The sequence below is a fragment of the Gorilla gorilla genome, chromosome 6 (genome assembly GCF_029281585.2).
Source record: "Gorilla gorilla gorilla isolate KB3781 chromosome 6, NHGRI_mGorGor1-v2.1_pri, whole genome shotgun sequence".
NCBI classification, from domain to species: domain Eukaryota; kingdom Metazoa; phylum Chordata; class Mammalia; order Primates; family Hominidae; genus Gorilla; species Gorilla gorilla.
In genome coordinates this window covers 105,156,324-105,180,248 of record NC_073230.2, presented here as the reverse complement: position 1 = coordinate 105,180,248, position 23,925 = coordinate 105,156,324, and the positions used below count along the sequence as shown (strand labels likewise).

General features: G+C 34.1%; 1 protein-coding gene across 2 annotated transcripts in view; it reads right to left on the bottom strand.

The window, feature by feature from the left end:
• Positions 1-23,925, bottom strand: part of SEMA3E (semaphorin 3E) — a 288,304-nt gene that overhangs the window by 239,160 nt on the left and 25,219 nt on the right. Inside the window, exon 1 of one of the 2 annotated variants that reach the window (XM_055392511.2) lies at positions 12,892-13,014. The exons of the other annotated variant lie outside the window; for it this stretch is intronic. The gene's annotated coding sequence lies outside the window, so the exon portion shown is untranslated. Of the gene's footprint in view, positions 1-12,891; positions 13,015-23,925 lie in introns of those variants that run through there. 2 annotated transcript variants of the gene reach the window in all.

Sequence of the window (23,925 nt, the reverse complement as noted above, 5' to 3'; positions counted from 1 at the left end):
TGAAAGCCTTGGTAAAGTAGTGAGGACACATTTTATTAAATACAGAATGATGTCATTGCAAGTCACTAGTGCTTAATACTTTCCATTTCTAACCGTTTCTAAAATAGTAAATCTAGAGGAAACATTAAGTTACACAGAACACAATGTCCCTTTCATTAGCTATGGAATTACTTTCTTTTCCCCTTCTAGAGGGTAAAGTATTCTGTGGTTAAGCAAAAGTACAAAACTTCCTATGTGAATATAAGACACAGGAGAGAAGTAATTTAATCATTTTAATCTCATGGATGCCAAAATAGTTCATTTAGACTGTGAGCTCAAATTCAAGGAACCCGCTTTTGCTCCAAAGTTGACTAGTAGCCATTAAATACTTTCATAGCTGGTTTTTAATAACAGTAAAATTAAGTTTATTTTTGTTAACATAAGTATGAATAGTTATACTCAAGATGAATACAATGGAAATGAGTATATATTTTACCCATTAGATAAGTACTACCTAACACTTTACATACAAATACCTACATTCAGAAAACCAGCTAATACTATTAAAAATCATTAGAACTACAGAATGGTATGAGCAGAATAAAAAAGCCTTTGTTTAAGAGTATATGTCTATGGTGTTCCAACCATGTTTTACACCCAGCCTTGCATGAGGTCTTGCTAATGTGTTGATGATGGTGTGCGTGTATGTTTGTGTGTCTGTTTCAAAACAATAAATAGTACAATTATTTTTAAAAGACCGTGTTTGAAATGTTAGAGGCGGAACCCATGTGTACAGAAAGAATGGCAAACATTTTTGAATGGGCCTTTTCTACACAAAAACACATTTAAAAGTAATAGATTTGTAAAATACTTAATTTTGACTAATTATCATATTCCCATCAATCATACTACATAAATGCATTACAGATCAGTTTGAAAAAATTTATGATATGGCTCCCAATCTACTTTTACTCTCTCATCCTTCCATTAAATAATCCCTACAGACTCGATAACAGACTTTTCTATTCTTATTCCATGTATACATTGCTCTGGCAGCTTTGTTCATAAAAATCCTTCCAATTTAATGGCTCCTTTGCTCTCATCTTTGTCAAAATTAGAACTCTGCTTCAAAGTCCATCTCAAATAATGAATGAGTTACACTAGAAATGAAGCATCTGGGAATTATCAGGACCAAGAAATATTAATTCTTTTTTTTTTTTTTCTTTGAGGCGGAGTCTCGCTCTGTCACCCAGACTGGAGTGCAATGGTGCTATCTCGGCTCACTGCAAGCTCCGCCTCCCGGGTTCACGCCATTCTCCTGCCTCAGCCTCCCGAGTAGCTGGGACTACAGGCGCCCGCCACCACGCCCGGCTAATTTTTTTTTTTTTGTATTTTTAGTAGAGACGGGGTTCCACCGTGTTAGCCAGGATGGTCTGGATCTCCTGACCTCGTGATCCGCCCTCCTCGGCCTCCCAAAGTGCTGGGATTACAGGTGTCAGCCACGGCGCCCAGCTGAAATATTAATTCTTATAAGCATGGCAGAATCTCAAGAAACTTTAAGATGAAACAGAAAAAAATAGTACTTTTTGTCAAAGTCATCATCACAGATAGATAAAAATAATAAGAAATGGGTGGAACGTGATGTTGTAAAAAGACTAAAATGTAAATCCCAAAGTGCAGTACTAAGTGGCAATTACTTAGACTAGACTCTAGAGAGTCATGGTACTTGGAATAATGGCATCCTCAAAGATGTCTACACCCGAATCTCAGGAACTTATGAATATGTTATCGCAAAAGAGACCTTAAAGACTTGATTAAATGAAGAATTTTGAGATGGGGAGTTTATTCTGCATTATCTGGGTGAAACCAGTGCAATCACAAGAGTTATTTTAAGAGAGGAGCAGGAGAATGCGAGGGAGGGAAATAGATGTGATGACGAAAGCAGAGGTCAGAATGGTGCAAGGAAGGGGCCCCAGGCCAAGGAAAGCAGGTGGCCTCTAGAGGAAAGGAAATGGATTATCCCTAGATCTTCTAGAAGGGACACAGACCTAACAACCCACTTAAGGCTTCTAACCTCCAGAACCATCAGATAAATTTATGTTTAAAGACACTATGTTTATGGCAACTTGTTACTTGATCATTTCCTACCAGCAGTAGGAAACTAATACAAGAGTCAACGGACTTCAGTGAGAGCTACTTGGGTAGCAGTCAATGAAAACCACTCACACAAAAATCTACATTTTAAATCACATTTTGCCATTTATTTGCTGGGTGAACTTGGGCAGATTACTTACTCTTTTTTTTTTTTATCATTCTTACACTGGAGAATGCACACAAGTTTTCTTTCTCTGAGCACTCTTCCTCCGTATGTGTTCTAAGTGAATCTGATATATTAGCTAATTTTTTTGGCTCAGTTTTGCATATCTGACCCAAGCTCTTATAGTCATATATTCTTTCCTGAAATTTTAGAATGGGGCTTGAGAGATAGCAATTAATGTTGGTTAGCCTCCTGAAGCTGTAAAGTGACTACCTTTCTCTCGTCATGTGTACAAAGAAATAGAGAAAGTCAAGCTACAGATATATAGAGAAAAGCAAAGGTAAGAGACTGAGGGAGTCTCCTTCCTGAGATCTTAATGTACTGTCAGGTCCTGATGCTTCTGCCTTCTTGAGGCCCAGTTACAATGAACGTTTCTGGTTCATGAAACATCCCCTTATCTAATAATAAATTTGTCCTGTATGTTTAATCTAGCAGAAGTTACTTTCTTTCACTTATAAATGATTTGACATAAAACATACCCTGATGGGGAAATGTAAAGACAAATAATGATGTAATCAATGTGAGCATATTCCTGGGCATATACTAAGAGTTCAATAAATGGCAGCTGTGCTTATTTGTATACTCTCATTACTACTAGTACTACTACTTCTGTTACTACTGCCGTTACGAGTCACTCTAAGTAGTGGAGATGATTCCTGTATGCTCTGGGTTACCTGGGGAATGAGATGGGTGAGGATTTTGTCTCCCTAATTCAGTTTCAGGATAGGAGTAATGTAGTTTTTGTTTCCATCCCTGTCTAATCATAGGGAGTCACAATAAAGTAGATAACACCAATAAGACAAAGCTAGGAAATGTGAGAAAAACAAGTCATATTCTCTGTCAGTTTGAAAAGTGTCACAAATTACAAATCATAATTCATCAGCATATGAATGCCACTGCCTTCACAAACTTCTTTTGATACTCTAGCTGAAATTTTCACATAAGCATGCCTATCTCCACTGCCCTCCCCTACCCAGACAGATGTGCCCTCATCTTACCTAGAGAGGTCTAAAATACCTGGCATTTAGAAGCACTTTTTTTTTTTTTTTTTGAGACAGTCTTCCTCTGTCGCCAGGCTGGAGAGCAGTGGCTTGATCTCAGCTCACTGCAACCTCCGCCTCCTGGGTTCAAGTGATTCTCCTGCCTCAGCCTCCCAAGTAGCTGGGACTACAGGCGTGCGCCATCACACCCAGCTAATTATTGTATTTTTAGTAGAAAAGGGGTTTCACCATGTTGGCCAGGATGGTCTCCATCTCTTGACCTTGTGATCTGCCCGCCTCAGCCTCCCAAAGTGCTGGGATTACAGGTGTGAGCCCGCACGCCCAGCCTAGAAGCACTCTTAAATATTAGTTTCATTTTCTTTTTATGGCTCTCATCACCTTTTGTTTGTAATGATCCTATACTGTAGTAATACAATTTGCCCATGTGATTCATACTTTAACATGTATTGTTATTATTTTACATTATAATTGTCTTAATAGATAAAAGTACACTTGACTCATTTGAATATTATAGATAGCATATAGTAAGTGTGCAATAAATATTTGTTAAATTGAATTGAGATTAAAACTTAACCTATCAGAAATGTGTAATTTTTATTGCTTTATGCGTAGGTCCAAGAAAAAGAAGCTATATTGTATAAGGTTTCTTCGATAAGACTCCAACCCAATATTGTATTTCTTTATGATATACCATTAACCCAGTGGTCCAAGTCTTCTACTCCTGGGAGTAATAAAGCATTTAGAAAGGTACTGTGAATGTGTACATCAATAGCTCTCACCCAAATACCACCCAAGAAAACCCTGAAGTTCATGTAAATAAACATGAACATAATCTAATGAGTATTAGATTGTTTTCAGTTCTTTCTGGCCATATTAGGGAGGTGAAACACAAGACATAAAAGAGAGTAAAAAAGCCTGAAACTTTGTGACAGGTCCTTTTTGAAAAAATTTATGCTATGAATAGGAATATCTGTAAATTAATGCCAGGTAGAAGGGATGAGAGGAGGAAGCTTTGCATTCTTATGATTAACAAAGCTAATACTACTTAAATAATTCATAACTTTAAATATAGAAAAATGACATCTTTTCAGAAAAAAACTAGATGCTACTGTAAACATTTTATTAAGATGAGAAAGTACTCCATCTGTAGTATTAGTTTCAGTTTAGTTGTTTAGCAAATTGATTCTAATAACAGCAGTGAGATAGGCATAGTTTTACTTAAAGTGTAAAGAAGAAAGACCAAAAGCTTAAGAACTTTTTCACAGAAGCAAATACATTCTAACCTTTAAGCCATATTGTTTCATCTACTGTAGAGCTTTGCATTCTTCTAAAATATTGTTTAAAATCTATCTTTGGAGCAGTCTATTGCAACACAACAGTACTTGTAACAAGTGCTTATACAAGCATTTGCATACTTTTCATTGGACTTGGCTACTCCCCTTACATGCGTGAGTGTTTTTTAAAGGCTATAAGAAGAAAATTAGGTGCTAAGAAACTGAATAGAAAATTAAATTTGTATAGAAATTATCCTGCCAAGTTATCTTCTATCAGAAATTTCTTCATGTAGAGAGAATGAAGAGATTCATATCCCTAATTGCATGGTTCTCTTAATGAACTTGACTATAACCACAGTTTCTGGAAAGCTAAAACTTCTAACAATTGATGAGAAGACTTTCTTTGTTTAACAGTTACAATAAAGTACATTTGCAAAGCAAATAGGTTGAAGGAGGACAGAGAAATTTTACTCTCTCCCTTTAAAGTGGAGCAAAATTAGTTTAATAAGTAAAAAGCATATACAGAGAAAGGAAACTTCTTTCTTCAGATGTTTTATTCCATTTACATTCTATGTCTATGCTCTGAATCAAGTTGTCTATAATTTGGAAAAAGTACTTGAATGTTAAAAGTCTCTGACTAAATTTAGGTAGAAATGACACAGTTTTTTGAATTTGGTTTTAAACGTAAGTGGTTTTCTCTCACTCTCTCTCTCTATATGTATATATATCTTGAAATTTTAAAATTAACAATTTTAAAAATGAAAAATTTTGACATATTTATGTGTGTGTACATATATATACATATATATATGTACACACACATATATATATTTACTTTAAGTTCAGGGATACATGCACAGAACATGCAGGTTTGTTACATAGGTATACGTGTGCCATGGTGGTTTGCTGCATCTATCAACCCGTCACCTAGGTTTTAAGCCCCACATGCATTAATTATTTGTAATGATGCTCTCACTCCCCTTGCCCCCCACCCGCTGATGGGCCCTGGTGTGTGTTGTTCCCCTCCCTGTGTCCATGAGTTCTCATTATTCAACTCCCACTTATGAGTGAGAACACGTGGTGTTTGATTTTCCGTTCCTGTGTTTGTCTGCTGAGGATGATGGCTTTCAGTTTCATCCACGTCCCTGAAAAGGACATGATCTCATTCTTTTTGGCTGCATAGTATTCCATGGTGTATATGTATCTCATTATCTGTATTCAGTCTATCATTGTTTGGCATTTGGGTTGATTCCATGTCTTTGCTCTTGTAAATACTGCTGCAATAAGCATATGTGTGCATGTGTCTTTATACTAGAATGATTTAAAATCCTTTGGGTACATACCCAGTAATGGGATTGATGGGTCAAATGGTATTTCTGGTTCTAGGTTCTCGAGGAATCACCACAATGTCTTCCACAATGGATGAACTAATTTACATTCCCACCAACAGTGTAAAAGCATTCCTATTTCTCCACAGCCTCGCCAGTATCTATTGTTTCCTGACTTTTTAATAATCACCATTCTGACTGGCATGAGATGGTGTCTCGTTGTGGTTTTTATTTGCATTTCCCTAATGACCAGTGATGCTGAGCTTTTACTCACATGTTTCTTGGCCGCATAAATGTCCTCTTTTTTTTTTTTTTATTGAGATGGAGTCTTGCTCTGTTGCCCAGGCTGGAGCACAGTGGTGCGATCTCAATTCACTGCAAACTCCGTCTCCCAGGATCAAGCGATTATCCTGCCTTAGCCTCCTGAGTAGCTGGGATTAGAGGCACCCACCACCACACCCAGCTATTTTTGTATTTTTAGTAGAGTTGGGGTTTCACCATGTTGGTTAGGCTGGTCTCGAACTCCTGACCTCAGGTGATCCACCCTCCTTGGCCTCCCAAAGTGCTGGGATTACAGGTACGTGAGCCACTGTGCCCGGCCATAAATGTCTTCTTTTGAGAAGTGTCTGTTCATATTCTTTGCCCACCTTTTGATAAGGTTGTTTGGTCTTTTCCTTGTAAATTTGTCTAAGTTCCTTGTAGATTCTGGATATTAGACCTTTCTCAGGTGGCTAGATTGCAAACATTTTTCTCCCATTCTGTAGGTTGCCTGTTCATTCTGATGGTAGTTTCTTTTGCTGTGCAGAAGATCTTTATCTTAATTAGATTCCATTTGTCAATTTTAGTTTTGGTTGCAATAGCTTTTGGTATTTTCGTCATGAGATCTTTGCCCACATCTCAAATATTTTAACATTTTGAAATCCAGAATCCTAATTACCCTTCCGTAAGCAGCAACCATTACATGTTTTGTCAGCATTCAGCATCCTGCTGGTAACTGTACTTGATGACAAAATTGAAAATTGACTGCTGTCTGGGATGCATTTCAAGCTGCAAAATCTTTGTAAGTCTTGGTTTACAGAAGGAAGAGAACAAAGTAGTTAATGGTTCTTTCTGTCATGGTGACCTAGAAAAAGCTATTGAATTGCTGATTCATTGGCCTTAATATTTTAGCAACTTGCCCATTTTTGGCAATCTAATGAGATTTTTTTAAAATCAGATTTGAAATTGTTGTTTTTAACTAATGTATGTATTTTCTACTTGCATGTTATATTGTGGCCAATATTAAATTACAAAATGAGATTTGCTAAAGTGAAGCTTCCAAAAAATATCTGATGTTAAAGCTAAAAATACTATCATTTCACAATCTTTCTGTTATATGTAGGCTACTTAAAGTATAATGTAGGGAATGACAAATATTCCTATTTTTTAACTGTTAAGTCCACACAAATGGTTCTATGTATAATTGTACCAACACTTCCTGTTTGGTGCAACTGGAAATAGTTCCTATTTCAACCATTTGGGTGATGCTGAAGAGCTCCCACTGAGCAAATTTGTGTGTCCATTTGAAACCCCTAGTGTGAAATGACCTAAAGCTGTACTTACATAACTTTTAAAAAGTACAGATTCAACCAGTCAGTTATTGTGTCCACATGACAACAGATAATGTGTTTAAATTATTCTTTTTACAACTTGATTGACTTTCTCTTTTTGAATATATGAAAATCACTGGAGGTTTAGGGGTCGTGTTATCAGCCTAACTAAAATTCTTCTCCACTCACTCACTGAGCATGTTCTTTACTCTTGTAATTTCATTGCCATACTGTCTTGTAGAGGCTTTGCTTTGCCTATGTTAATCATAAGGGGAGAAGGCTGCCAATATTGATTAAGTTAGCCAGAGTATGGCAGTGCTTCATCCTCATTTTTACCTATATAGAGAAAACTTAATATTTTTAATATTTATAAGATTCTACACAAATATAAACTGGGTCATTGGCTTATTCTTGATTTATTCACTTGAAAAATGCTATAAAATAAAAATTTGGAATACTATAAGTATGATCAAGCTGAAGGATCAATAGGAACTTCCCCAAAGAAGAAGTAAATGTGGAGCTGAAGTGTAAAGGATGAGTAAGGTTTAGAAGAGAAGGAAGGAAGACAAAAGAATGAATGCATAAAGTCATATATAAAGGCAGAGAGCCTTTTTCTAGGAAAGGCTGGTGAACTGGAGGAAACAGTGGGAGGAGGAGCCTTGGAGACCCATTCAGGATTTTTATTCTGAGAGGAATTAGAAACTATTGAGGAGTTTTAATTAGAGGTGTGGTATAACCAGATTGGAATTTTTTAAAGATTATTTTAGCTGGCTGGGTGTGGTGGCTCACACCTATAATCCTAGCACTTTGGGAAGCCAAGGCGGGCAGATCACCAGGTCAGGAGTTTGAGACCTGGCCAACATGGTGAAACCCCGTCTCTACTAAAGATGCAAAAAATTAGCTGGGCATGGTGACATGCACCTGTCAATCCTAGACACTCGGGAGGCTGAGGCAGGAGAAGTGCTTGAACCCAGGAGGCAGAGGTTACAGTAAGCCAAGATCATGCCATTGCACTTCAGCCTGGGTGACAGGGCAAGACTCAGTCTCAAAAAAAAAAAAAAAAAGATTATTTTAGCTTCATTCAACAGAATGGAAAGAAAGGGAGCAAGAGTGGATACTCAGAGAATAGATAAGAGATTATTGCATTTGTCCAGTTGTCTCTTTTGTAGGTTTCTCCTATTACTGTATTATTTTTTAAATACAAAATAATAGAGCCTTAAAAGGAATTTTTAAAGGAAAAATTTATTCATAATCCTACTACTCTTTCAGAACTACTTTTCTTTTTTTCATGATTTTTTAAAGTTTTTGTCCTGAGCATGCACATTTTATATCATTGAATTTATAGTACATATATAATTTTGAGCTTTACATTTTTCATACTTTTAGTATGGTGAGGTTTCAGTTCATCATAAACAACCCCTCTCTTGTTCTCACTGTATATTACATTCCATCAAGATGATAAGTCAAAATTGTTATAACTAGGCTTCTTTGTGGGTCTAGAAGCACTATAATTTGAATTCCATAAATATTCATGGATTGTCTTTTGGGGATCCATGAATTGTTTGAATTCGTATGCAAGATTTTTAGTGTATGTAAGTTTTGTGTTTTTCTGGAGAATTCATTAGATTTTCAACTGGTATATAACCCAACATGGTTATGGGCATATTAAAACACCCGAAGTTGGTAAAATCCCAAGTCTCATTGTTTGAGAGATGTGAGAAAAAAAGTAGACTGTGGTACAACTTGCAGCATAGAATTTCATTCATTTGAAAGATTCAAGGGAGTCCTGCCAAGAAGTAAAAGTAAAGCCATCTGACAAATCTCTACGTAACAAGAAATTGTAGAGAAACTTCTGAGAAATTACTAAGTATTGAGAAAGATAATTTAAACAGTGTTATATAAAGTGTATTTCCTACACATACATTTCACGTCTCTTAAAAACATTTTAAATAATGTTTTAACCTCTACTGTATATTTTATCATATAGCATAACCATGAAGTTCAAAAAATGCTCTATCAATAGTACAAAAAAAGGTTATGTTGAAACAGTGTATGTCAGTCCCCTACTTCATAAAATGATGATATTTAAATAGAAAAACTCTACTTAACAACAACAAAGGTTTACATTTACTAGAAAAAAATTATGATACAGATCAGGCACACTGTCTACTTTATACACATGTTTAAAAGTACATGTATGTACTTTCTCAAACTTTTGCTTAGAATCTATGTTTTCAGAGACAAAGTGATTGAGTTGGCTAGCATCTAAATTTTGTGAATATTTTAGGTACATTTCTGCTTAACTTCTTTTAATATTGTATTGAGATAGGCTCTTCCAAATATAAATAAATATTTTAGGCCTTAGGAAATTATCAATATCGTACTTTGTGTAGCTAACAAAATTATGCTACCCTATTAATCAATACCACTGTCATTCAAACAACCATCATCTCCTACCTAAACTATATATTGTGATCAACGGTGATTAATTTAACAATAAAACGATAGATTTTTACTTACCAAATCAACTATATCTCATATAAATTAAAACTTGGTTTACTTACAACTCATTAAAAACAATCTTGCATAAAACTTGTTTATCACTTTCTTATCTGAAACAAATATCCTAAGTTAACTAAACAAATTATTCTTCAAAATCACAGTTAAATTATGTACTGAATGCTTACTTTATTTTCTAATGTATTTTAAACCTTACATTTACAAAATTAAATATTGTATATTGAATAATTATGGACAATAGGATTTCTAAAAAGCCAAAGAGACTCCCCTCTATTTGGAAAGGAAATTAAACGAAATACAGTACAATGAACTGCAAAATAAAATCAAAATATTTCTGGAAAATATTATCTATTAATTTAAAGATAAACTACAAAGAAATTGTGAAAACAATGTTTTAAATACCTGAGACAAATAAAGCACAAGACTTTATTAGAGAATATAAGAATGTATTACAGATTGGCAGACTGGATTTTAGTCTGAAGTTCCTAGAATGAAAAAGATGTAGAAAGCTCACTCTACCAATCTATCCCGTCTTTCTAGTTTTCTAATTTTCACCCTCTGTAGGCATAATTTCTAATATAATGAATATACAGCACTTGATGAATATACTTTGAATGTGTGTGCATACTGAGTAAATCTAGAGCCATTCCTATTATTTTCTATTTTATTTTCTGGACTACTTAGAATACAGAGTATATGTTCAGAAAAAAGAATTATTTAATTTAATTGACATAGTTATTAAAATTTAAACTTAATTGTCCCTTGAATTTTTTAATCTTATAGATATTACAAATGTTACAACTATGAATGGTCTACTACATTAATCTAAATGCTGCTCTGCAATTTTACATTTTCCTAGCCCATTCTAGAAAATATGATACTTTCCTTGAATTTTAAATACCTTGTTAGGGGCTAATGTATGTCCCTCTTAATATTAATATAAAACCCATATGTTGAAGTCCTAAAGCCCAATACCTCAGAATGTGACTATATTTGGAGACAGAGACTTTAAAGAAGTGATTAAGCTAAAATGAGATGGGGAGGGACACAGACAGGGAAGACCACATGAAGAATGAAATCACAGGGAGAAGGTCATCCACAAGCAAAGGTGAGAAGCTTCAGAAGACACTAACCCTGCTGGTAACTAGATCTCAGGCTTACAGCCTCCAAAATTGTGAGAAAATCAAATTCAGTTGTTTCAATCAACCCCTCTGTGGTACTTGGTTATGGCAGACCTAGCAAACTGATAAACACCTTCTCTCTTCCTCCGCTCCTTCAGTGGAGAACCTTGCTTTATATTTAAGAGAAATTCTGAGTTCTCCCACCACCATCAAATCTATTAGGTTGGGGCAAAAGTAATTGCGGATTTGCCATTGCTTTTAATGGCAAATTTTAGGCAAATTCCTAACTACCTGTGTCAGCTACCTCCACCCTGCTGTCTCTCTGCATCTCTATGGCAGCCCAGCCTCTGCTCTGCTTTAAGAAATCCCATCTCTTACCTACTCAAGGAAATCAGCTCCTCTTTTGCATCATCAAATTTTTCCTTACCCCAGATCACTCCATATATATTTATTATATAATATATATTATATAATATTTATATATTTATATATAATATATATTATATATAATATATATTTATATATAATATATATTATATATAATATATATTTATATATATATAAAAATTTATATATTTTATATATATATATATCTCACATCCAGATTGGTGATATATATTATGCTATAGGTCACTCATCTTCAACCGTTATCCCCCTTGACCTTAGGTCCTCATCTAGCTACCACTCATTTCTCTTCATATTTATACTTGCTCCTTTCCAGCAGCCTTCTCCATCAGGAAATGACAGCTTCAATCTTCCAGCTGTTCAGGCCAAAACACTTGGAATCATCCTTGGTACCTCTCTACCTCCCATATCCTACAAGAATCTACTGGCAAAGCCCATCAGTTCTACCTTTAATATCCATAATATCTTTTCTTTCTTCCTTCATCAATATCACTCATTCAAGCAACCATCATGTCCTATATAAACTATTAAAATCCCCTACAGATTTATTTCCCTGTTTCAAGCCTTGCCCATAAAATCTATCATCTGCCAGCCAGGATTCCGGCCTTTTCAGTCTTGAGAGTCAGACCAAGTCATTCCTCACTTCAAAACTCTTTAATGGCTTTCCATCATACAGCTTATGTCTTACCTTCAGCATGGCAGCCGAGGCCCACGTGATCAGCTCCCCAGTTGCCTTGTTGCTTTCATCTCCCACTGTCCTCCCTGCTCCCTCCACTGTTAGAATTCACAGAAGGTATTCTAATGTCAATGCCTTTGCACCAGTCAGTCTCTCTGTCCACAATGCTTTCCTTCCAGGTTTCCAAATTCCTGTAATTCTCTACCCACATATCACCTTATCAGAGACTCCTTGATCATCCTATGTAAAAAAGAATCCCTGGAACACTCTAATCCCCTTAATCTGTTTTACTTATTATTTATTTATATTCAAAGTACTACTCAACCAACAGAATATATAATATCTTCCCCTACCAGACTATAAGCTTAATTAGGGCAGGAAATTTGTCTGTTTTATTCTCTGTTATATCCTTGGAATCTATAACGGTAATAATACAATTCCTTTCCTAAATGTATACTCTCATGCTCTCAGTAAATACAATTTTAAGGTCATACTATGGCAGGCACTGTGATAGAAACTTTAAATATGATACTTAAATAAATCCAAAGATCAATCCTATGGAAAAAATAGGTATATCTTACAAATGAAGAACTGAAACTTAGGTAGCAAAATACCCAAGGTCACACAGCCAGAATTTGACTGTGTTTTCAATTGATTAGAAAAATAAGCAAATAAAAATACCTGCTGAGTCCTGACTGCCTTCTTAATGCTGAGAGGAGATTTTGATAATTGTAGGTTCGTCCAGTTTGAACATTCCTTGCTGAATTTAGCCCTGGATTTTAAAGAACAGAGTGTTCTACTGTCACTAGGGGTGGGTAAAACATATACATGTCTATTTCTAGGACAAGCCCACACTTGCCCTTGGGAAAAAGCCCTTTGGAAACTTTGCTTTGGAGTTTATATAGTAATTCCCCAATAAGATCTCTTCATCCTTAACACATATGTTTTATAACAGTTAATATTTCATTCAGAAAACTAACCTGTATACCATTAGAAAAGAGTTTGATATATAAAGTGGGAATGATCTTTCAAAACTCATATCCGTGATTCAGCCAGTACAGAGACTGAATTTGAATTCAGTTTTGTCATTTGCTAGCTACTTGGCTTTAAATTTAAATACATTTAAATAATTGAAATTTTTAATTTGTATGTGAAATATGAACAAGGATATGAAGACATTTGGGAGATTGGAGATGGTACAACAAAAGCATTGAGATATAGTAGATATTTTATGAAAATAATTTCTATTCGTATTTGAAAAAGCATCCTATCACAACTACTCTATAGTCTGAAAACAATGGAGACCCTGCCTTTTTGAGTATTCTAATGAATCCTTTTAACCCATCCTGCCTTTCTCCTCATCCTCCTGTCAGTAAGAAAATGACATACAGAAAACAAAATCTAAAAATATACAGAAGTAAAACATGGAAGGAATTATCAATTCTTCCCTGTGAATCAGACTGTATGACTGCCTAAAATAGGCCTAACAATGTCATGTGTTTTTAATGGAACACTGTAAACCACAAAACAATGTGAAATGACTACTGTTTTCAGAAAGTGCTCTTTCTTTACTCATTTCATCTAAAATTGAACTAACAAAGAGCCCTATTTACCATTTGCATAAAGAAATGGGCCTACTCTAATATAATCTAAAACCAGATTTCAGGCCTAAAAATAATTCATATTAGTATGATTAACAAAGCTTTTGAATTAAGATTGTCAGTATTTTTGATGCACATTTCAATTGTTTGGATCATATCTTATTCCTAATATCAAGATAGTAAAATTAATGTAAAAAAATAATAAACTTAAAACAGCACTTTGGGGATGATACAAACACATTTTGAGGCAGTTCTTTAAAATAAAATACTTTTCATGTATCTTATTTTCCACTGAAACTACGTATTTCGCCTTAGTTTCCTACTCATCCCTATTAAAGAGTAAAAAATGTACATTTCCTTATATTTATTTAACAAAAAATTACAAAATAATGACTTCTAAAGATGTAGCATCTCTTGAAGCACTTAAAACACAAAACAATATTCATACATAAAAGCAGGAAAATAAAATTTCAAAAATATCACTGAGTCTCTAATTGGAGTATCAAGTACGTGAGGTTGAAAAATGGAAGTGAGAATTATTTTCTCCACCCTTCAGTCTTTCTTGATGTTACTAAGAGAGAAGATTTTCTGTTTGTCCCTGGAAGTCTCAAGTAATTAATAATTGCACCTGTTGCAAGATAAGCCATTGCACTGCGTACTTTTTAATACCTAAGATGGGAGAAGAAGGAACTTTGGACACAATATTATAGGTAAATTGAGCTTTTCACATTCTTCTTCAGTGCCAAAATTCAGGACGTAAACAGCCAGACAGATTTTATTCCCCATTCAGCACTATGGACAGCCAGCCAGAAGTAGTTTTCCCGTTCAAATATAACAGATGCTGTGTTTCTTCCTTGTAAGGAAAGGATTTCACCACATTTACTTTAGAGAAAGTTGGCATGGCACAATCAGTTATGTGGAGTGACACCTGAACATAATTTATTTGTGTGCAGAGAAAATAGTTTGCTTAGTCATGTCTAGTAGCAAAAATATTTTCTTCACAAATAAGTGTGTTGCCAGTTATCAGTCAAGAGAGGGCAAGTTATGCCACAATAAAAAAGAAACCCCCAAAATCTTAGTGGCTTAAAACAACAGACTTTTATTTCTAACCCAGTTTACATATCCAAAGTAGGTGTTCAAATGAGATCCTGCTTAGCAAGCAACCTTGGGACCCAGGGTGACAGAAGTTCCATCTTGGGAAGTACATTCGTGACTACTGAGGCAGGAAAATAAAATGTGACAAATTACACTCTCAGTCTCAAAGCTCACAGTTTCTGTGCACAAATGTCATTTATCAATTCTGGCTTTATTTCATTGGCCAAAACAAGCCAAAAAGTCAAGCTAACTTCCAAAGGATGACAGGGATGTGCAATGCTGAATGCCCAAGGAAGAATTAAAAGATTAATAAATAGTTTGAATGACTAGTTCACCAACAATCAAATTTAAATAACACCCTATCCTTTGCTCTTAAATAAAATATTGTGTTATTAATACACACTCACTGATCATCCACTTTAAATAGAGCAGAGCACTATACTCCAGGAGAAAGACAGCAAATAAGATACAACTCCTGCTCTAACATATTTAAACAATACCACCACCAACACAATCTTCATCATAACTAATAACAATAGCTAATAGAACAGGGCATTTTCTCTGTGTCCAGCACTGTTCAAAGGGTTTCTGGGGCACCTTCATACCTTATCTCTCAACAGGTAACCTGAAATTACTACCATTGTTATCCTTAGTTGGAGATTTGATTCCTCCAAATAATTCTAAAATGTAAATATACAAATTGTACAGTTTACACTACAGGTGACATTCAATTCATATGAGATTATTTTTTAAACCCCTTACTTAGCAGACAGTGTGGGACTGAAGGCCCTGAAAACAGAATAATATAATGATGATGATGGGAATAATTTAGGGAAAATGTAAGAGCTTGAACTATGACCCAGAGAAAAAAATAGGCTCTACCAAAATGTGATCAACCACAGGTGAGTATGGGTCCCCTAGAAGCTGGCTGGGGAAGAAGAATGTTTTTATTTTTAAGGAAAGCTTTATAGGTTAAAAATACATGAAACTTTTGGGGGTCAAAAAGAATAACATTAATAATGTCACTGTTTATACACGCCCCATCATTTTTTACTACGGTTGGAAGGGATTTGCACCTATCACCCATACTTTCCCACCAAAATGCAGATTATAGCAACGATAAAGTAATACTTCTATTGCTGTAAGTGAAACACACAAGACTAGAGAGAATTGTCTTCCGTGGAAGAAGCGTGGGTGAGTTACCTTAGATATGCTGAAGAAATGTTTTCAGCAAGCATTGTTAAACACAAGCCAAAGCGAAATAGCAAGGGCTGTTGTGGAATCTCCCTCTCTCTCTCCAGAGGGGTTTATTTACTACACAGAATTGTTTCATCAGGAGAGGTTTTAAACAATCCTGCTTAAAGTAAGAAAAATGGACTAACTTGATTAAGAAAAGGAAAAAAAAAAAAAAACATTGGTAAATTGTGGTGGGTTAAATGTATGCCCTTGAAGAGATTAGACCATGAGCTAGATAACCCGTTGGGGTCCCTTTAAAATCTGTGTTCTTGTGATTTCAATAATTATGTTCAGTTGGGGGTAAATAGCTCCTGATAATTATGTGTGAGTCTATTTTCTTAACCTTTTGGCAAAGAGAGTATATGTATTACAAAACAATTTCAAACTGTGGTAGTAATTATGGTACACAATATAGAAATATTTGGATTATTACAAAACTTGAGGTAGCTAGGGCAATTGTCATTCATGCTATGTCCTATTTTGCATAAGAAAAATAAATGTTTTGCATTTCCTACTTTTGTATATGTGTGTTATAGACCAAACAGAAATGCCAAACATCTTAGATATAACTAGCTTTGAGATGAAACATCTTACCAGAATAGGAAGGGGAACTATATTTGACTTTTCATAAAAATTGCTTTAATACATTTTAATAAGATTCTAATAAAAAAAATAGCGGGCAAACTGGCTCTAGTCTACTTATTCAATGATATTCCCTGCTGTTTTTCAAAAGTGCAACTTTTCCCTGAAACTCCACTAAAACTTCTACTTTATTCTTGCCTTTTTACTTGAGCCTGCAATTTCCTCCTCCATGTATTTTCTTCATTCAAGTAGTGAAGGCCCAGATGAGATCCCACCTCTGAGAAGAAACACTCTTCATTCTTCTTCTTTCTTTTTTTTTTTTTTTTTTTTTTTGAGACGAAGTTTTCCTCTTGTTGCCCAGGCTGCAGTGCAAAGGCGTGATCTCCTCTCACTACAACCTCCACCTCGCGGGTTCAAGTGTTTCTCCTGCCTCAGCCTCCTGAGTAGCTGGGATTACAGGAGCCTGCCACCACGCCTGGCTAGTTTTTGTATTGTTGGTAGAGACGGGGTTTCACCACGTTGGCCGGGCTGGTCTTGAACTCCTGAACTCAGGTGATCCACCCACCTTGGCCTCCCAAAGTGCTGGGATTACAGGCATAAGCCACCGTGCTTAAATATTCCAATTTATGCTCTTTATTTTCTTCATTTTTAATAATCAATTTGGTTACAATACCAAACTATACATTAAGAATTATTGTTTTAAATAGAAAACACAAAGTGAAAAATGTATTTTGGAATAATTTAAAATGTTTTGTAGCCCACCAATTTCTTTCTATTATTTTTGTCTTTTTAATGTTTTATGTTCCTATATAATCTTCATTTTGCAAAGTTTATATATAATCCTCCTCCGAGAATGACTAATTTCTATTTCATATGTGACAGTTAATAAATGCCCTAAGGTTAAGTATAAAGGGGTGAAACTAACCCCACCAAATATTTTTCCTTAATCATGTCACAGAGTATGAAAGGCTTCCATTTCACTTACTGCAATTTATTATTAGAATAAATTATTAATTTATATTAATAATTTTATATAAATTTTATATAAATAATATATATTTTTATATAAATTTTAGATAAATAATATAATTTTATATAAATTTTATATAAATAATATAATTTTATATAAATAATATATAATTTTATATAAATTTTAGATAAATAATACAATTTTATATAAATTTTATATAAAAATATATAATTTTATATAAATTTTATATAAACAATATATACTTTATATAAATTTTATATAAACAATATATAATTTATATAAATTTATGTAAACAATATTATAATTTATTAATTAATTATTATCAATAACTAAGTCATTTTATGAAGGAGGAAATTGTAAATCTCTGTTTGATGGGCTTTTTCAAGGTCGACTCATGTGCCAGATGCTGATCTGGAATTCTGACAAAGTAAAGTAGTGTTTAAAAAGCATTCTTTCACAACAATTAAAAAAGTAATATCAACATAAAACATGATTAAAAATAAGGAGTCGAATGACTATGTCACCAACAATCTAAAATTTAAATAATGCCCTGTCCATTGCTCCTAAATAAAATATTGTCTTATCAATACACATTCACTGATCATCTGCTATAAATAGAAAAGAACACTATAGTCCATATGGAAGATAACAAATAAGACATAGCCCTTTGTGCATTTTGCTTTACTCATCACCTACCTTTTATGGTCAAAGTGGGATGGTAGATGACAGAAGAGATGGCACCAGCATTGGGAGTGGTGAGAAGTCAGAAAAGAAAGAAGTCAGAGTAAGAAAGGTAATGAGAAACTGGTAAAGTGAACATTGTCAGTACATATTATGATTCAGAGTTTTAACAATGAAGTAGCTACTGTTTTACTTGTAGTTGAAAAAATTGATGTTGATGAAGGTTAAGTAATTAACCCAAAATCATACGGTCTGAAAAATTAGAACAGCTGAGGTTTAAACTCAGGTTTCTCAGATACCGTGGAATCTTTATCTTCTCTCTGATCTCATTATACAGCTAGTTGCCTTTGTGTGACAAGTAAGTTTTTTTATTTTAGTACTTCATTTTATAGCTACTACTTCATTCTGGTAAAGCTTATAAAAATTTGTATCTAATAGTATCAGCCACCATGTCCTCAGGATGCATATTATAACTAGAGTGGCTTTATCAATAAAACAGGAATATACAAAGTCTGTTGCCTCAAGGTTATTCTCATTTGGACAGTAATTGATTAAGTATTGGTAAAATTTACCTCAATGACTTTATTTTCTCTATTATTTGAGTAGCTAGTATTTTTGTTGCTGTTGTTAAAATAAAATAGCTTTACAGGCATTCTAATTATAAATGTCAATATAAAAGACAGTTCAACTAGGTATTCAAGAGAAAGTGAACATAATTCATATGCTGCTGCCCAAAGATAAATACAATAAAATACAATAAAATTGGGGCTATCTTTCATACACATGCATGCATATATATTTTCTCAAACATGAGATTGTTATACATAATGGTTTATCAAATATATTTTCATCATATGTGATACTGCAGGCATACACACATGCACACACATGTATATGTGTACTGTATACACACATAGAAAAACATAACCATCATACATTCTTATATAGTGGCTCGAAAATGGTCCAAAACATTATATTCTGATAGATATTAGAAAACTGTCTTTTAGAAAACTATAACTCCTTCTGTTAAAATCATTCTTTTATTTTTAAATTGTAATACCTTATTTAACAAGTCTTGCAGAACTTCGGGTCATTTAATCTCTTCTGGATGCTTATTTTTGTTCTTATTATGTATTAAATTTATGGAACAACTTTTAGTAGTTATTATAATTTTATATTTTTCCGGCCATTTTTCTAACATACAGAAAAAAAATTCTTTGATTTGCCAAACTTAGCCGAGAAATTGAAATAAAAATTTTAGATAAATACAAATAATTTTAGGATAAGTATGTCCACTAACAATATTTGGAACACACTTGAACAAAGCAAAATAAAAAAATCCAGAAACAAAAACAAAAAACATCATGTTGCTTATCTGGAGTTTACTTAATTGACTTTTATATTGTATCAAGCAACCATAAATGAGATCCCTTGAGCTACAACAACCTATTATTAACACATTTTTGTTATTTTAAATGGTCCATCAATTCTATTTGTTTTCAGTAGAAAATGAGAAATGAAGAAAATATTGGTGGTGTTCACTGAAGCCCTGTACTAAGAATCTTGATGCTATCTCTGGTCTTAAAAGGAAAAAAATGACACAACTTATTAATAATACCTGCTATGGATATACTAAGAAGGAGTTATCACACTTGCCTTGAATTTGTCACATTTAAGATAATACTATGTCCTTCCCTCACTACATATTTTAAAAGGAGAGACAAAATTAAAGTACATAAATTAGAAAAAAATGAGTGCTACTGTTGGAAAAGAAGATATAATATCATTAACTGTGGGTAATATAAATATATACCTGTGTACCTGTGGACAGAGATAGATAGATAGATGATAGATAGATAGATAGATAGATAGATAGATAGATAGATAGATAGATAGATTGATAGAGGCAAAACCATGTTTGCTCTTTTATTAAAACCTGTAAAAATAATATCCTGACATTTAGTAGGTAATCAATAATTACGTATGCTCACTGAAACTAGTTAAATAAATGATCTATTCTTTATTTAATAAGTCCTGGGAGAAAAGAGGGAGTTTCTCATTTTATATGGCCTCCATAGCTCAGAATGAATAAAGTGATAGGAATGAGGGATTTTAAAATATTCAATAAGGTCTTCTGTAGACTTCCATACTAAAAAAAAATACAAATGATGAAAGGAAAACATAATTTTGTGAGATAAATTTGTTCACTGACTTTGGTGTATTTCTGATTTGTATTTACTAATCAAAAGTCAGAACTGACATATACCTAATATTGAGAATAAAAATCTGAGTAAACCTAGCTTAAAGAAAGTAAGCATGTTTAACATACCAACCTAAAACAGCCTAGGACCAGATGGGTTTACAGCTGAATTCTACCAGAGGTACAAAGAAGAGCTGGTAGCATTTCTCCTGAAACTATTCCAAACAATTGAAAAGGAGGGAATCTTTCCTAATTCATTTTATGAAGCCAGCATCATCCTGATACCAAAATCTGGCAGAGATACAACAAAAAAGAAAACTTCAGGCAAATATCTATGATGAATATGGATACAAAAATCCTCAATAAAATACTGGCAAACTGAATCCAGCAGTCCATCAAAAAGCTTATCCACTATGATAAACTTGGCTTCATCAGGGGGATGCAAGGTTGGTTCAACATACACAAATCAAATGTAATTCATCACGTAAACAGAACTAAAAATAAAAACTACATGATTTTCTCAATAGACACAGAAAAGGCCTTTGATAAGATTCAACATCTCTTCATGTTAAAAATTCTCTATAAACTAGATATTGAAGTAACATACCTCAAAATTATAAGAGCCACATATGATAAGCCCACAACCAATATCATATTGAATGGGCAAAAACTGGAAGCATTCCCCTTGAAAACTAGCACAAGGCAAGAATGCCTTCTCTCGCCACTCTTAGTCAACATAGCATTGGAAGTTCTGGCCAGGGAAATCAGGGAACATAAAGAAATAACAGGTTTTTAAATAGGAAGAGAGGAAGTCAAACCGTCTTTTTTTGCAGATGACATGATTCTATATCTAGACAATCCTACCATCTCAGCTCTAAAGTTTCTTAAGCTGAGAAGCAACTTCAGCAAAGTCTCAGGATACAAAATTAATATGCAAAATTTGCTAGCATTCCTGCACACAAACAACAGGCATGCAGAGAGCCAAATCATGAATGAACTCCCATTCACAATTGCTAAAAAGAGAATAATATACCTAAGAATACAGCTAACAAGGTATGTGAAGGACTTTTTCAAGGAGAACTACAAACCAGTGCTCAATGAAATCAGAGAGGACACAACCAAATGGAAAAACATTCCACGCTCAAGGATAGGAAGAATCAATATTGTGAAAATGGCCACACTGCCCAAAGTAATTTGTAGATTCAATGCCATTCCCATTAAACTACCACTGACATTCTTCACAGAATTAGAAAAAAACTATTTTAAAAATCATATGGAACTAAAAAAGAGCCCATATAACCAAGACAATCCTAAGTGAAAAGAACAAAGCTGGAGGCATCACACTACCCGACTTCAATGCTACAAGGCTACAGTATCCAAAACACCATGGTACTGGTACAAAAACAGACACATTGACCAATGGAACAGAATAGAGAACTCAGAAATAAGACTGCACACCTACAACGATCTGATCTTTGACAAACTGACAAAAACAAGCAATGGAGAAAGGATTCCCTGTTTAATAAATGGTGCTGGGAGAATTGGCTAGCCAAATGCAGAAAACTGAAACTGGACCCCTTCCTTACACGTTATACAAAGATTAAATCAAGATGGATTAAAGATTTAAATGTAAAACCCATAACTATAAAAACCCTAGAAGAAAATCTAAACAATACCATTCAGGATATATGCATGGCAAAGAATTCATGATGAAAACACCAAAAGCAATTGCAACAAATGCAAATCTTGATAAATGAGATCTAAATAAACTAAAGATCTTCTGCACAGCAAAAGAAGCTATCATCAGAGTGAACAGACAACCTACAGAATGGGAGAAAATTTTTACAATCTAGCCATCTGACAAGGGTCTAATACCCAGTCGACGAGGAACTTAAACAAATTTACAAGAAAAAAAAAACACTTAAAAGTGGGCAAAGGACATGAATAGACACTTCTCAAAAGAAGACATTCATGCAGCCAATAAACATATGAGAAGCTCAACATCACTGATCATTAGAGAAATGCAAATAAAAACCATAATGAGATACCATCTCATGCCCGTCAGAATGGTGATTATTAAAAAGTCAAGAAACAACAGATGCTGGTGAGGTTGTGGAGAAAAACAAATGCTTATACACTGTTGGTGGAAATGTAAATTAGTTTATTCATTGTGGAACACAGTGTGGCACTTCCTCAAAGATTTAGAACCAGAAATACCATTTGACCCAGCAATTCCATTACTGGATATATACCCAAAGGAATATAAATCCTTCTATTATAAAGATACATGCACACATATGTTCATTGCAGCAATATTCACAATAGCAAAGACATGGAATCAACCCAAATGCCCATCAATGATAGACTGGATAAAGAAAATGTGGTACATATACACCATGGAATACTATGCAGCCGTAAAAAGGAATGAGATCATGTCCTTTGCAGGGACATGGATGGAGCTGGAAGCCATTATCCTCGGCAAACTAACACAGGAACAGAAAACCAAGCACAGCGTGTTCTCACTTATAAGTGGGAACTGAAAGATGAGAACACATGGATACATAGAGGAAAACAACACACACTGGGGCCTGTCAGGGTGGGGAAGAGTTGGGAAGGGCATCAGGAAGAACAACTAATGGGTGCTGGGCTTAATACTTAGGTGATGTGTTGATCAGTGCAGCAAACCACTATGGCACACGTTTACCATGTAACAAACCTGCACATCCCGCACATGTACCCTGGAACTTAAAATAAAAGTTGATAAATAAATAAAAAAATAAGCATTTTAAAGTGCATTGATGTCAGGGTGATGCTTGGATAAGAAGATGGTGGAATAAAATGGAAAAATAACATTATTCTAAATCTATGTGAGGAGGTTACCAAAATACCTTCTCATTTGCCAGGCAATTTTATTTTAGGAATTCATACATGGGAAATAATCAAACAAGTGCATAAAGACATATGTATACTAATGATGACAACAATATAATTTATAAAAAGAAAATAAAACTAGAAACAACCAAAATTGCCTGCAATAATAAAATTGGGTACATGAATTATGGTACATTCAAATAAATGAATATGATGAGATAAAATGGAGGAAGCATATCTCTAATCCGAGGCATAAAAAGCACTCCATAGCAGATGAATAAGCAACATGTACAACATGAACCCATTCTTATAAAAATAACCTGTGTGTTCAAATATATTGCTACATATCTGAAAGAAAATTTACACGCCAACATATTAATAACTTGTAGTGAGATTCATAAGTATACATTATGATTATAGGCACTTTTTGTACTTTCTTCTAATTTATATTTTTCTTA